General features: G+C 42.7%; 2 non-coding genes across 2 annotated transcripts; both read right to left on the bottom strand.

The window, feature by feature from the left end:
- Positions 1-6,016: 6,016 nt before the first annotated feature.
- On the bottom strand, positions 6,017-6,089 carry TRNAV-CAC (transfer RNA valine (anticodon CAC)). The gene has a single exon. It is a non-coding gene; the product is annotated as a tRNA-Val (tRNA).
- Positions 6,090-6,857: 768 nt separating this feature from the next.
- Positions 6,858-6,930, bottom strand: TRNAV-UAC (transfer RNA valine (anticodon UAC)). Its single transcript has one exon. It is a non-coding gene; the product is annotated as a tRNA-Val (tRNA).
- Between the last annotated feature and the right edge of the window lie 10,538 nt (positions 6,931-17,468).

The raw sequence follows: 17,468 nt of genomic DNA, 5'->3' as shown, positions 1-17,468 counted from the left end.
TTCACAGATTTACCAGTGGAAAAGCCAAACTTCACATGCCACAAATGCAAGCTTGTGTCCCTGTTGGAGGAAAAGTTGCAAAATCTCGAAGAGAGGTTAGCTACGTTGAAGATCATTAAGGAAGGTGAAGAGTTCTTGGACAGAGCAGAATTATCTCTTCATGTTACAGAAAGAGAAGAAATTCGAAGTGCACCTGAAGAAAAAGAGGAATGGAGACATGTGACCCAGAGAAGCAGGAGGATCAGGAGGCAGTCAGCACCCATACTGCTCAGGAACCAGTACCAGGCTCTCACGCAGGAAAACGATGAAGAAATACATCAGGATAAGACTTTGCCAACAAACAGCAACCTTGTACGCCCTCAGAGTCCTCCTGGATGGAGAAAGAAAAATGTTGTGAAGAAGAAACGGAGAGTGGTGGTCATGGGGGATTCCCTGCTGAGAGGAACAGAGGCCGCTATCTGCAGACCGGATATAACTACAAGAGAAATGTGCTGTCTTCCAGGTGCAAAAATTAAAGATGTGTCTGACAGGATATCAGGACTCTTCAGACCTACAGATGACTACCCATTCCTGCTACTACATGTGGGGACAAATGACACCGCAAGAAACGACCTGGAAATCATCTGCAGAGACTTTGAAGACTTAGGCAAGAAAGTGAAAGAACTGGGAGCGCAGGTGGTCTTCTCTTCCATCCTCCCAGTGGATGGCCATGGAACAAGGAGGTGGAATAAGATTCTGCAGGTGAACAACTGGCTACGTCGATGGTGCCGTCAGCAACGATTTGGATTTCTGGATCACGGAGTGAACTACTTATACGATGGACTACTTGCTAGAGATGGGGTGCACCTTACGAAGACTGGAAAGCATGTATTTGGAAGTCGCCTTGCTACACTTGTAAGGAGAGCTTTAAACTAGAACAACATGGGAAGGGAAGCAAAAGACCAGAAAAAGCCATACACCTGACAAATGCTATTGAGAACTCTGCTATTAGAAGTGGAAAGGAAGAACAAAGACGAAAGAATCTAATTAATAAAAATATTGGAGAAAGAGAAACCAATCACAAACTAAAATGTTTCTATACTAATGCACAAAGCATGGGCAACAAACAAGGAGAATTGGAACTACTAACACAGGAACAGAAATATGATGTCATTGGAATCACTGAAACTTGGTGGGACAATACACATGATTGGAATACAAGACTAGAAGGATACAACTTATTTGCAAGAAACAGACTTGATAAACGAGGAGGGGGTGTCGCATTGTATGTTCGAAACGCGTATATCTGCACAGAGATTGAAGCTTCAGAGACTGGGAGTTCTGTGGAAACTGTTTGGGTAAGAATACAAGGACAGAACAATGGAAAGGACACCATTGTAGGCATTTACTACAGGCCGCCTGTGCAAGCCGAAGATATAGATGAACTCTTTATGCATCAGATGGCCAAGTTCTCCAAAAAATATGACATAGTTGTCATGGGAGATTTCAACTATCCAGACATTTGTTGGGAATCTCTCTCAGGCAAAACTAACAGGTCAAGGAAATTCTTATCCTCTCTTGCTGACAACTTTATCTTCCAAAAGGTAAGGGAGAAAACAAGGGGAACTGCTACCTTGGATCTAATCCTTATAAACAGGGAGGAAATGGTTGAGGAGGTAAAAGTGGCTGGGACCCTAGGAGGTAGCGACCATGCTATTTTAGAATTTTGGATTACTAGAGGTGGAAGACCTGTGAAGACTCAGATGTCAAGGTTAGATTTCAGAAAGGCAGATTTTAAGGGATTCAGAAAGAGAATTGGAGGGATCCAATGGCTGGATATCCTTAAAGACAAAAATGTCCAGGAAGGATGGGAAATCTTGAAAAATGAAATTCTCAAAGCACAGTTGTTAACAATTCCGAAAAGAGGGAAGAATACGAAGCATTTAAGGAAACCAGGATGGATGAACACAGAACTTAAGCACATGCTAAAAAGGAAGAAAAAAATGTTTATAAAATGGAAAGAGGGAGGCATATCTAAAGAAGAATATAATGCTGTCTGCAGAACCTGCAGGGCGCAAATCAGATTATCTAAAGCTGAAAATGAACTGAGGCTTGCAAGAGATGTCAAAAGCAATAATAAAGGATTTTGGGGATATGTCAAAAGTAAAAGAAAAGTCAAAGATGCTATAGGATTTTTACAGGATGAAAATGATGAAATGGTAAGACAGGATGTTGAGAAGGCTGAACTTTTAAATTCCTATTTTGCATCTGTTTTCTCTCAGAAAGGAAATGTAACATCAACTGTTATTCACTGTCCTATTAAGGGAATAGAAGAATCCAGGATATCTATAAACAGAAAGATAGTGAGGAAACACTTAGCTAACCTAAATGAATTCAAGTCTCCAGGTCCAGATGAATTACACCCCAGAGTACTGAAGGAGATAGCAGAAGAAATTTTTGAACCCCTCTCCATAATCTTTGAAAATTCTTGGAGAACAGGAGAAGTGCCAGAAGACTGGAGAAGAGCAAATGTTCCTATCTTCAAAAAGGGGAAGAAGGTGGACCCAGGCAACTATAGGCCGGTGAGTCTGACTTCTATACCAGGAAAGATCTTTGAACAAATTATTAAACAACATGTATGTCAATACCTGGATAAGAATGAAGTGATTAAACAGAGTCAGCATGGGTTTCTAACTAATAAGTCATGTCAGACTAACTTAATTTCCTTCTATGACGGTATCACTGATTGGGTGGATCAAGGAAATGCTGTAGATATAGTATATCTTGACTTCAGCAAAGCATTTGACAAAGTCTCTCATACAATCCTTATTGAAAAAATGACTAAGTATGGAATGGACAAGGCAACTGTTAGGTGGATTCATAACTGGCTTAGTGATCGGACCCAAAGAGTGGTCGTAAATGGCTGCACATCCAGTTGGAAGAATGTCTCAAGTGGGGTACCACAGGGCTCTGTCCTGGGCCCTGTATTGTTCAACATCTTTATCAACGATTTAGATGAAGGAATTGAGGGTAAACTGATTAAATTTGCTGATGACACAAAGCTAGGAGGGATAGCTAATACTAGAGAAGAGAGAGAGAGGATTCAAAAAGATTTAAATAAACTGGAGAAGTGGGCAGCAACTAACAGAATGGTTTTTATCAGGGAGAAATGCAAAGTACTACATCTGGGCAATAAAAATGAAAAAAGCATATATAGAATGGGAGGAATAGGGCTAAGTGACAGCAGATGTGAAAAAGACTTGGGTATACTAATAGATCACAGACTGAATATGAGTCAACAGTGTGATGCAGCAGCAAAAAAGGCAACTGCAATTCTAGGATGTATTAACAGAAGCATACAGTCTAGATCACGTGAAGTCATTATTTCCCTCTACTCCTCTTTGGTCAGACCTCATCTGGAATATTGTGTCCAGTTTTGGGCACCACATTTTAAAAAAGACATCAACAAACTGGAGCAAGTTCAGAAAAGAGCGACCAGAATGGTGACCGGTCTGCAAACCCTGTCTTATGAGGAAAGGTTGCAAGATTTGGGAATGTTTAGTTTGCAAAAGAGAAGACTGAGAGGAGACTTAATAGCTGTCTACAAATATCTAAAGGGCTGTCACATTGTAGAAGGATCAACTTTATTCTCATTTGCACAAGGAAAGACTAGAAGCAATGGGATGAAACTGAATGGGAAGAGACACAGATTAGATATTAGAAAAAACTTTTTGACAGAGTGATCAATGAGTGGAACAGGCTGCCACGAGAAGTGGTGAGTTCTCCTTCAATGGAAGTCTTCAAACAGAGGCTGGACAGACATCTGACTGGGATGATTTAGCGAATCCTGCTTTGAGCAGGGGGTTGGACCAGATGGCCCAGGAGGTCCCTTCCAACTCTACGATTCTATGATTCTATACACTATAGAAACCGGCTGCGGAAGGTTACTGTGGTCATGACGAGCCACCGAGAACAAAGACTCAACGTCAAAAGCTTTAATATCAACGCCTAATGTCATGCTTCTTTCCAGTTTCGAACTAGGGACCGTTCACGTGTGAGGTGAACGTGACAACCACTACACTTCAGAAACTCCATGCAAAGCTTAAGATGTTTAAACATGCTGAAATGAACTTGAAAAATAAAAAAACAGCCAGCCAAAGTCAAGAGGTCTTCCTCTATGTCTGAAGACAGGACAAAGTGCATTTTGCAACACAGGAACCTTTCATTTGTCAGGCTATTGGAGAAAAAGAACAAACAGGGAAACAAAACCATGCTCCACAAAACATTCTCATGCCATTGTCCAAAAGCCAAAAAGAAAAAGCACCTAGATGCCTGCTTTTGCACCTTGATCCTATCAGGTGTTACTTGAATTAGGAACACTTAGACACTGTCAAAAACACACATGCTTGCCAAAAGCAAAAACGGGTAGAAATAATCACATTGGTAAAAGTAATGCTCATTAAACCAGCAATAGAATATGCTAACTAATGCTAATTAAGCCAACAATATACGTTTGTGATCAAAATAAAGAAAAGCCACATGTTTCTGCCCGGGATCAAAACAGGGAACTTTCAGGAGGATGGCAAACAGGACAATCACTACACTACAGTAACCAGACAAGAGCGTTTACTGTGGTCATGGCAAGCATTAAAGATCAAGCACTCATTGTCAAAAGCGCTAGTTTGCAAGTGAAACGCTGTGTTTCTGCCCAGTTTCAAACTGAGGACCTTTCAAGTGTAAAGCAAACGTGATAACCGCTACACTACAGAAACCAACCGAAACGAAAAACAAAAAATGCTGTGGTCATGGCAAGCAATAAAGAACAAGCATTGAAAGTCAAAAAGATCGTTTTCCAAGAGAAAAAGCTGTGTTTCTGCCCAGTTTCAAACTGGGGACCTTTCGCGTGTTTGGCGAACGTGATAACCGCTACACTACAGAAACCGGATGCAAGAGCTTACTGTGGTGACAACAAGCAATCGAGATCAAGAACTGAAAGTCAAAAGCTTGGATACCAAAGGGTAACAGCGTGTTACTGCCCAGTTTCGAACTGGGGACCTTTCACGTGTTAGGCGAACGTGATAACCACTACACTACAGAAACCGGCTGCGGAAGGTTACTGTGGTCATGACGAGCCATCGAGAACAAAGACTCAACGTCAAAAGCTTTAATATCAATGCCTAATGTCATGCTTGTATCCAGTTTCGAACTGGGGACCGTTCGCGTGTGAGGTGAACGTGTCAAACACTACACTTCAGAAACTCCATGCAAAGCTTAAGATGTTTAAACATGCTGAAATGAACTTGAAAAAGAAAAAAACAGCCAGCCAAAGTCAAGAGGTCTTCCTCTATGTCTGAAGACATGACAAAGTGCATTTTGCAACACAGGAACCTTTCATTTGTCAGGCTACTGGAGAAAAAGAACAAACAGGGAAACAAAACCATGCTCCACAAAACATTCTCATGCCTTTGTCCAAAAGCCAAAAAGAAAAAGCACCTAGATGCCTGCTTTCGCACCTTGATCCTATCAGGTGTTACTTGAATTAGGAACACTTAGACACTGTCAAAAACACACATGCTTGCCAAAAGCAAAAACGGGTAGAAATAATCACATTGGTAAAAGTAATGCTCATTAAACCAGCAATAGAATATGCTAACTAAGGCTAATTAAGCCAACAATATACGTTTGTGATCAAAATAAAGAAAAGTCACATGTTTCTGCCCGGAATCAAAACAGGGAACTTTCAGGAGGATGGCAAACAGGACAATCACTACACTACAGTAACCAGACAAGAGAGTTTACTGTGGTCATGGCAAGCATTAAAGATCAAGCACTCATTGTCAAAAGCTCTAGTTTGTAAGAGGAACACAGTGTTTCTGCCCAGTTTCGAACTGAGGACCTTTCGCGTGTAAAGCAAACGTGACAACCACTACACTACAGAAACCAACCGATTCAAACAAAAAAAAATGCTGTGGTCATGGCAAGCAATAAAGAACAAGCACTGAAAGTCAAAAAGATCGTTTTCAAAGAGAAAAAGCTGTGTTTCTGCCCAGTTTCGAACTGGGGACCTTTCGCGTGTGAGGCGAACGTGATAACCTCTACACTACAGAAACCGGCTGCGGAAGGTTACTGTGGTCATGATGAGCCATCGAGAACAAAGACTCAACGTTAAAAGCTTTAATATCAACACCTAATGTCATGCTTTTATCCAGTTTCGAACTGGGGACCGTTCACGTGTGAGGTGAACGTGACAACCACTACACTTAAGAAACTCCATGCAAAGCTAAAGATGTTTAAACATGCTGAAATGAACTTGAAAAAGAAAAAAACATCCAGCCAAAGTCAAGAGGTCTTCCTCTATTTCTGAAGACAGGACAAAGTGCATTTTGCAACACAGGAACCTTTCATTTGTCAGGCTATTGGAGAAAAAGAACAAATAGGAAAACAAAACCATGCTCCACAAAACATTCTCATGCCTTTGTCCAAAAGCCAAAAAGAAAAAGCACCTAGATGCCTGCTTTCGCACCTTGATACTATCAGGTATTACTTGAATTAGGAACACTTAGACACTGTCAAAAACACACATGCTTGCCAAAAGCAAAAACGGGTAGAAATAATCACATTGGTAAAAGTAATGCTCATTTAACCAGCAATATAATATGCTAACTAATGGAAATTAAGCCAACAATATACGTTTGTGATCAAAAAAAAGAAAAGCCACATGTTTCTGCCCGGGATCAAAACATGGAACTTTCAGGAGGATGGCAAACAGGACAATCACTACACTACAGTAACCAGACAAGAGCATTTACTGTGGTCATGGCAAGCATTAAAGATCAAGCACTCATTGTCAAAAGCTCTAGTTTGGTAGAGAAACGCTGTGTTTCTGCCCAGTTTCGAACTGAGGACCTTTCGCGTGTAAAGCGAACGTGATAACCGCTACACTACAGAAACCAACCGATTCAAAAAATACAAAAAATGCTGTAGTCATGGCAAGCAATAAAGAACAAGCACTGAAAGTCAAAAAGATCGTTTTCCAAGAGAAAAAGCTGTGTTTCTGCCCAGTTTCGAACTGGGGACCTTTCACGTGTGAGGAGAACGTGATAACCGCTACACTACAGAAACCAGATGTAAGAGCTTACTGTGGTGACAACAAGCAATCGAGATCAAGAACTGAAAGTCAAAAGCTTGGATACCAAAGGGTAACAGCGTGTTTCTTCCCAGTTTCGAACTGGGGACCCTTCGCGTGTTAGGCGAACGTGATAACCACTACACTACAGAAACCGGCTGCGGAAGGTTACTGTGGTCATGACGAGCCATCGAGAACAAAGACTCAACGTCAAAAGCTTTACTATCAACGCCTAATGTTGTCGGGGTCGTAAACGACAATGAATCCTCATTCACCAGTCATTCCAAATCATTGTGCGAGCGCAAAACATCTGGTACCGATTAAGAATGACTCAGACACGCAGCTGATTCAGTCTTAGCTAATGTCCTGCATCCACACCTGTCAGGGGCAGTACAACAACTGGCTTTGTTTACAAATACACAATACTATATTGAGTGTTAGGGGAAGGCGTGCATTAGGCGGGGTTTTTGCAGTATACATCTAGTGTCCAGTCTCTCTCTGATTCGTCAAAACGTCTCCCGATGGTTACTCCTTCTTCACATTCCTGAGTTATCTTTTTTAGGAGAAATGAAACTTAACTTAACTCTTTAGACACTGAATTTAAGTGAAAGTGAACACTGGCAGCCATCTTTAATACAGTTACATTTGCATTAGCAAGCAATTAGGAAAAACTTATTGTTTCACAGTATAAAAATATAAAAGTTATATAAGAAAATATATTTTCACCTTGACAATCCCCCCTAAACACTAAGTTTTTCCCTTAATGAAAGATCCTTCGAGACTGTCCATGTGATGGGAAAAAGGGAGGTGGATTTCTTCATCCAGACACCTCAGAAGCTCTCCCCTAGCGAGAGGCCTCCAGGCAGCTGAACCCTTCACTAACCTCACATGGAGTTCTCCCGCTGTCCCTAAACTAAGTCTCTTAACATCATCTGAGAATGGGGGTTTTGTCTACTCTCTTGAGGGGAATATACTTAGGGATCTCCCCTAGATCAGTACCATCGTACTCTGGTGGGTCTACTTCTTGATTGAGGAAGGTGCCAGTCGGAGTTGCTTTGGCAATAACCTTTTTATACAAGGGAATAACACAACAAAGAGTTATCGATCCAATTACAAGGAGGGCAATCAGTACTATACAAGCTTGTTAAAGGAATCCCTTGAGTCCACCCAACCAGCCGGAAAAGAAAGATGTGTCTACTCCAGCAATAGTTTTCAATTCTGCTGCTAACCCAGTTATCTTTTTAAGGGCTATCATGGTTTTTCCATTCACTCCAGAGTTCTGAGGGATATAGGTACAACACTCCTCTCCCACCATCCCACAAACTCCTCCTTTCTCAGCTAATATCATATCAAGGGCTAGTCGATTTTGGAGTGTCATCCTAGTGTTAGGGCCCAATTCTTCAACTATACCTTGGAAGGCATCTTGGCTGAAATTGACAAACCTTTGTTCACTGTAATATATGTAATTGATCCATTCAACATTTTTATTAATCTGCACCTGTGGGATTATAGAAGCAAAGCCAGCATAGATCTGGTTCTGGGCTTTAAATTGGTCAGGCACCCCCCTTGGCACTCCAATAGCATCAATATATACTAGTGGATCTTCTTCATAACTCATATGGAGCTGATCGAGGCTTCTCCTTTTCCTGGTAGGTTCATCAGGTATCTTTGGATCCCAGGGTAGAATCTTGAACTGCATAGCTAGTTTAACAAGGGTGCATTGGCCTGTCCAGGCATTTGGCAACCTAGGACGGAGCTTACCATCTCCACATAACCAATAAATGTCATACATATATTGTGTATGTTTGATTAACAAGTCAGTATCTAGAGAACTATTCTCTTTGCAGAAACCTGTCTCGAAGATCCCTACTGGTGTACCTGTGGTGTCGTGGGAATTATAGCAGGTGTAATTGTCAGCTAATACAGTTACTTCTCCTGGGACCTTTAGTTTGGGTTCCTTATGAATTAGTGGGACGTAATCTGGGCAATCAATGGGCTTCAAACCTTTCAACAAATTCATGACACAGGCAGTGGTGTTTAGGTATGCTCTGAGTATTCAACTGGTCATTCGGAATAACAAAGGTAGCTGGAGTCAAACGACCCAGAGTACAAGCACCTTTTACCCCTACTGGCAACCATTTATATGCATTGTCTCCACATACCCAGAACATGTCACTAGGTAGGTCCCATAGGGCTGAATGTTGTAATACCAGTCTATGAACTAAATCTATGAACGCAGATACATTCTGAAGCATACACCAATTTGGAAGTTGTCCTAAAGGGCTACAATACCCTACATCGGGATTTCTACAGGTGGGAGTTCCTTTCTCATATCCAGATGACTCGTTGCAAGGTATATTACCTGAAATATTAAAACAAGTTTCATTATTGCCCTGGGGAAATAAATTGGAATACTCCCAGGACGTGTTATGCAACCTTCTTTCTAGCAGTATTGGTTTGAAGGCATCAGTAGACTGGGAAGTTACATTAAAACTAACTTGTAGGCCATACATTGGAATTTGCCCCAGGTAGGTTAATCGAGTTCTATTCCTGGGTACCCAAGCCCCCCCTTTATATGCCAGATATTGAAGGTATGTGTTACTTCCTGAAAGATTACCCTGCCACCAAGGGTATCCTACCCATCCCACAATAGGTATTCCAACAGTTGTGTTCCATAACTTCACATTATTTGTGGCATTATTAGCGAGTAGTGTTGAGCATTCCGATACCGCAAGTATCGGGTATCGGCCGATACTTGCTGTATCGGAATTCCGATACCGACTTCCGATATTTTTTCAATATCGGAATTCGGCATCGGAATCGGAAGTTCAGTTGATTGACGGCCTGACGTCATCATGATGCGCGGTGTGTGCGCATCATGATGCGCCGTCATTTCGGGCCTTCCGGGGGTCTCTGCCGGCCTGCCGGGGGGCTGTGCCGGCCTGCCGGGGGGCTGTGTGGACTGCCCGGGGGCTGTACCGGCCTGCCGGGGGGCTGTGCCGGCCTGCCGGTGGTCTGTGCACCCTGTGGGGGTCTGTACCGGCCTGCCGGGGGGCTGTGCCGGCCTGCCGGGGGGCTGTGCCGGCCTGACGGGGGGCTGTGCTGATGTCCGGGGGTCTGTGCAAGCATCGTCCGATGGGACTACAAGTCCCATCCGGCGATGCCTGCTACCATGACAGTGATTGACACATTAGCCAATGATGGGACAGTAGTAGTCCCATCATCCGGCTAATGTGTTAAATGTTAAAAAAAAAAAAAAAAAAAAATACTACATACATACTACATGCATGCTACATACATACTACATGCTACATACATACTACATACATACTACATACATGCTACATACATACTACATGCTACATACATACTACATACATGCTACATACATACTGCATGCTACATACATACTACATACATACTACATACATACTACATACATACTACATGCATGCTACATACATACTACATATATACTACATGCATGCTACATACATACTACATGCATGCTACATACATACTACATGCTACATACATACTACATATATACTACATGCATGCTACATACATACTACATGCTACATACATACTACATATATACTACATGCATGCTACATACTACATGCTACATACATACTATATACATACTACATGCTACATACATACCACATATATACTACATACATACAATACATTCATACAATACATACATAGACATACAGTACATATAACATAGAGTAACATACTTACCAATACTTGTCACATTGTTCCCCGAAGCCATTGTCTTTTCCGGGATAAATACTAACATAACAAACCACAAAAATACTCACCCACGATCCGAAGCAGTCCACGAGTGTGTCCCACGACGATCTTGGGTAGAGAACTGCAGCATCAGATGATGCTGCCGTTCTCTACGGGCTGCAGGAATCCAATGACGGAAGGTAGGTATCCTTCCGCACTGTATTCCTCCGCCACTTAAAAAAAAAAAAGTCCCTAGTCTCACTTTATGCCATTGCTGCGTGGGAATTTCCCACACAGCAATGGCATAAAGTGAGACTAGGGACTTTTTTTTTTTTTAAGTGGCGGAGGAATACAGTGCGGAAGGATACCTACCTTCCGTCATTGGATTCCTGCAGCCCGTAGAGAACGGCAGCAACAGCTGATGCTGCAGTTCTCTACCCAAGATCGTCGTGGGACACACTCGTGGACTGCTTCGGATCGTGGGTGAGTATTTTTGTGGTTTGTTATGTTAATATTTATCCCGGAAAAGACAATGGCTTCGGGGAACAATGTGACAAGTATTGGTAAGTATGTTACTCTATGTTATATGTACTGTATGTCTATGTATGTATTGTATGAATGTATTGTATGTATGTAGTATATATGTGGTATGTATGTAGCATGTAGTATGTATGTAGCATGTATGTAGCATGTAGTATGCAGCATGCATGTAGTATATATGTAGTATGTATGTAGCATGTAGTATGTATGTAGCATGCATGTAGTATATATGTAGTATGTATGTAGCATGTAGTATGTATGTAGCATGCATGTAGTATGTATGTAGCATGCATGTAGTATGTATATGGTATGTATGTAGCATGTAGTATGTATGTAGCATGCATGTAGTATATATGTGTTATGTATGTGGTATGTATGTAGCATGCATGTAGTATGTATGTAGTATGTATGTAGCATGTAGTATGTAGCATGCATGTAGTATATATGTAGTATGTATGTAGCATGTAGTATGTATGTAGCATGCATGTAGTATATATGTAGTATGTATGTAGCATGTAGTATGTATGTAGCATGCATGTAGTATGTATGTAGCATGCATGTAGTATGTATATGGTATGTATGTAGCATGTAGTATGTATGTAGCATGCATGTAGTATATATGTGTTATGTATGTGGTATGTATGTAGCATGCATGTAGTATGTATGTAGTATGTATGTAGTATATATGTAGTATGTATGTAGCATGTAGTATGTATGTAGTATGTATGTAGCATGCATGTAGCATGCAGTATGTATGTAGCATGCATGTAGTATATATGTAGTATGTAGCATGTAGTATGTATGTGTTATGTATGTATCATGTAGCATGCATGTAGCATGCATGTAGTATATATGTAGTATATATGTGGTATGTATGTAGCATGCAGTATGTATGTAGCATGCATGTAGTATATATGTAGTATGTATGTTGCATGTAGTATTTATGTAGTATGAATGTAGCATGTATGTAGTATGCATGTTGTATGTATGTAGCATGTAATTTTTTTTTTTTTTTTACATTTAACACATTAGCCGGATGATGGGACTACTACTGTCCCATCATTGGCTAATGTGTCAATCACTGTCATGGTAGCAGGCATCGCCCGATGGGACTTGTAGTCCCATCGGACGATGCCTGCACAGACCCCCGGAGCCTGCACAGACCACCGGCAGGCCGGCACAGCCCCCCGGCAGGCCGGCACAGCCACCCGGAGCCTGCACAGCCCCCCGGCAGGCCGGCACAGCCCCCCGGCAGGCCGGCACAGCCCCCCGGAGCCTGCACAGACCACCGGCAGGCCGGCACAGACCACCGGAGCCTGCACAGACCCCCTGGCAGGCCGGCACAGCCCCCCGAAAGGCCCGTACAGACCCCAGAGAGGCTGTACAAGGGCAGGAAAGGGTTTTTCTTATTCCGATACCGGAAGTCCCATAGACTTGAATGGGACTTCCGGTATCGGAATCGGCGATACCTATACTTTTTTTAAAGATCGGCCGATACCATCCGATACGATACTTTGAAGTATCGGACGGTATCGCTCAACTCTATTAGCGAGTGTATCAGAACAACTGGTCCAGGCAAATAATTCCTCGGGTGGCACAGGAATAACAAGGAACGGAATACTAGTGGCCGATATTGGTGAATGTGTGCAGATCCAGCAATCTGCTGGAGACTGAGTGTCTTTTGACCAATCATTTAGTAATTTTTCATGATGTTGTATAAACTTATTATTCAAGGACATTGGAGAATTTAGACTGTCCCACGCAGCTACCATTATTACAGATAATGCAACAAAACCAAACCAAAACATTATGCACTCTTATGCTTTGTTAATTCCTGTGGCTAGTTTGCAATGCGATGCGTGGATCCAGGTTGGTCGTCCTTCCAACTTAACAGAAGTAGGCGTTGTCAGGAGTACTTGGTAACGTCCTTGATATCAGGGTTCAAGGGTCTTTCTGGAGTGTTTCTTGACATATACGTAATCACCAGGTTGCAGACAGTGAGTTCCTTCCACACTATCTGGATCTGGAATGGAAGAGAAAACTAGAGAATGCATTTGAGTTAAATGCTTTTGCAACTGGATTACATAACTTGTCAAATTATCCACATTGAGTGTTAAGACCTGTGGGTAGTACAACCCTGTGTTCGGTGGTCTTCCAAACAGTATCTCGAAGGGTGACAGTTTAGCTTTCCCCGTGGGTGTGTACCTTACTGAGAATAATGCTAATGGGAGACACTCTGGCCATGGTTTATGGGTTTGTTCCATGGTTTTCTGTATTTTCAATTTTAGTGTCCCGTTCATTCTCTCTACCTTCCCTGAACTCTGTGGGTGGTAGGGTGTATGAAATGCTTGTTCTACACCTATCATTTGCATTACATTTTGCATTACCTCAGCAGTAAAGTGTGTACCTCTGTCTGATTCAATTGTTTCAGGGACACCGAATCGTGGTACTAGTTCCATCACCAGTTTCTTTGCAGTAGCTCGAGCTGTAGCCGTTTTCACCGGGTAGGCCTCTGGCCATCCAGAGAAGAGATCTACACATACTAGGATATTTGCATACACTCCTACCTTGGTAGCTGTATGTCGTCAATCTGCCGTCTCTGAAACGGGTAGAGAGGCCTAGGTGTCGCTTTCTTAGGGACTTTTACTGTTTTACCTGGGTTGTGCTGTGCACAGATGAGGCATGATTGTACAAGTTTCGCGGCTGCGCAACTGAAGCCAGGAGCGATCCAGAAGGCATCTACCATGGCACACATGTGACTTTTTGAGGTGTGATTGGGGCCATGTGCTGCTTGCGCCATGATTGGGAACAGGGACTTTGGTGGGCACATTTTATCCTTATTCTCCCATACTCCATTTGAGTTCAGCTCAGCTCCCAGTCTCCCCCGGTGTACCTTCTCTGTTTGGGCAGCCTTTTGCTGGAGGGATTTCAGGACATCTAGACCCAATGTGGCTGGAATACGCTGACTCCCCGCCACCGTCCACTGCTCTCTCTAGGCCGCCTTGTGCTATTTTAGCAGCCTCGTTCGCCCTTCTATTGCCCTCTACCTCCACGGAGTCACCTTTGTGTGTGCTTTTACCTTGACAATGCCAACCTGGACTGGTAACATCAATACCTCCATCAATTGTTTCACCAGCTCTGCATTTTTAATGGGCTTCGAATCTGTGAAAATATTAGCGACTTTACCTGCAGCGGCTCTACACGCCTCAGTGAGTGCCTTCAACTCTGCCTCCTGCGCAGACATGTGAGGAGAGAGTGGTTCCGCTCGGATTACCTCATGTGAGTATACTACTGCATATCCAGTGTAGAATCGTCCATCCTGGTGGTATCTGGGGCCATCTACAAAAAAGAAACTCAAAGTCTGCATTAGGAACAGGTTTTTCATGAATGTGTGCAAACCCAACTGTCTCCTGACTCATCAGTTCTATGCAGACATGTTCATGCGTCATGTCAAAGTATCCTTCCTCACTTGCCAATACGGTCACCAATTCCCCCTTTTCTGAATCCACAGGCAGGAGGGTGGCTGGATTCAGAACGTTACATCTTTTGAGGAGTGACATACTCAGGAATTAGTAGAGCACACTCAAGTCGGAGCTGTCTGGCCATAGACAGATGTTTTGGTTGAACTTGTAGGAGTATGGCATGGATGTCATGTGGGGAATAGATTGTCAAAAGAAACGTCAGTGTCATCTCACATGCCTTTCCTATTACATCTCCACTTTTTTCCTTGTGCTCCAGCATACATGACAGGTCGTTTTATTGTCCTTGTTTGCTTAATTTCTTTAGCTACCTTAAGGAGGTCTTTCGGATCTACATGTCTCCATTCAGGTCTGGCTGTCTGTACTGCGTCTCGTAAGTCTTTGTTCATACCGTCAATGAATGCATTCACCAGTATTCTAACATCAAGTGGGTTTATGCAAATGTACCCCATGTCTGCCCATTTCAGCTGTAACCGTCCAAGGTATATCTCTACTCTCTCTCATCTTTGCTGTGTCACATTAGTCAGGAGTACAGACTGCTCTGATTGTTCCACTGCAGCCCATTGTCTTAGTGACTCACAGTACGTCTCCCCAGATCGTGCAGATTTATCATCCATGCCCCAAGCCTGATTCTTTGTCACATCTGTGTGTCTGTAAAACGGGAATGGTTGGTCTTCAGGGTCAGGCAGCTGCTTCAGCAAAGCTAGCTGGTCAGAGGGGCTCCAGGGATAATACACCTGTATCTTTCTTATTCTAGTCACACTTCTAGGTCCTGATGGGGTTGGTCGTCTGATGTCTACTGTCAGCTTACTCCTCAAGGGCCAATGTCCCCACTACCCACTATCCACACTATTATGTCAGCTTCTTATGATCTTGTCTGGATAGGATTTAGTGCAATTCTCTTAGGTCAGTAGCACAGGTCACACAAGTAGCTATTCAGTCTGGGTTTGTCTGAGTCTGAACACAGTGTTTACAAGTCCATCTGTTTTGTCTGGGTCTCTGGTTACACTTTGTCAATCAAACATTCATAATACACCTTCCATACTGCTGCACATTCTCAAGCATCATTTATTCACTTGCTATTTTCTTCCCTTGTCTGTGCCTTTTTGTACATCCAAACATTCACACTCTGGTATTTTTGCCTTTTTCAATGTTTGTCCCACTTGTTTTACTGCTTCCTTCCTTCTCTGTCTTTTGTAATTTGACACAATTTGCTATACAAATCAATCACACAACTAGAAGCAGGTTCAAACACATTAATGACCAAACAATCACTTACAATTCCCTTCTAAATTAGGCACCATATCTTACTTTTAACTTCCAATCTTCAATTAAGTACTGTTGCTTTAAAATGCACAAATCTTTCAGCGCGTACCTTACGGATAGAATTACAGAGAATTTTGAGCACAGCTCACACTCAGCAGAGATAAGAGCGAAGGGAGAAGAAAAACTGCGCAGCGCCATCCTTCCCCCCTCCCGTCAGAATGCAGCATCGTCCTTCACAGAATTCTGTAGTTCTTTAGACTTATCAAAATCAATTTCTACAAAGAAACTCAAAATCACGGGATTTCACTGTAAGGGCAGATAACTGTATAATGAGATTAACCATGCCTTGCCCTTTTTCTGGCCAAATGCATTCAGGAAACTTTACAATGTAATGCCACATATAACACGAACTATATCATTACTCAATTCATTCAGTCTCAGATGTAGATTTGAAATATCTATAACGCATCTGTCCGGGATTCCACCACAACTAGAAAGGTCACAAATCTCTTGACACAAAAATGATGTGTGATGATTAGTGTTGAGCATTCCGATACCGCAAGTATCGGGTATCGGCCGATACTTGCGGTATCGGAATTCCGATACCGACTTCCGATATTTTTTCAATATCGGAATTCGGCATCGGAATCGGAAGTTCAGTTGATTGACGGCCTGACGTCATCATGATGCGCGGTGTGTGCGCATCATGATGCGCCGTCATTTCGGGCCTTCCGGGGGTCTCTGCCGGCCTGCCGGGGGGCTGTGCCGGCCTGCCGGGGGGCTGTGTGGACTGCCCGGGGTCTGTACCGGCCTGCCGGGGGGCTGTGCCGGCCTGCCGGTGGTCTGTGCACCCTGTGGGGGTCTGTACCGGCCTGCCGGGGGGCTGTGCCTGCCTGCCGGGGGGCTGTGCTGATGTCCGGGGGTCTGTGCAAGCATCGTCCGATGGGACTACAAGTCCCATTGGGCGATGCCTGCTACCATGACAGTGATTGACACATTAGCCAATGATGGGACAGTAGTAGTCCCATCATCCGGCTAATGTGTTAAATGTTAAAAAAAAAAAAAAAAAAAAAATACTACATACATACTACATGCATGCTACATACATACTACATGCATGCTACATACATACTACATATATACTACATACATACTACATACATGCTACATACATACTGCATGCTACATACATACTACATACATACTACATGCATGCTACATACATACTACATATATACTACATACATACTACATACATACTGCATGCTACATACATACTACATACATACTACATACATACTACATGCATGCTACATACATACTACATATATACTACA

This window comes from Dendrobates tinctorius, unplaced genomic scaffold (genome assembly GCF_039654945.1).
Source record: "Dendrobates tinctorius isolate UK_male_01 unplaced genomic scaffold, ASM3965494v1 ptg000432c, whole genome shotgun sequence".
NCBI lineage: Eukaryota > Metazoa > Chordata > Amphibia > Anura > Dendrobatidae > Dendrobates > Dendrobates tinctorius.
This window is presented reverse-complemented; position numbering and strand designations above follow the sequence as displayed.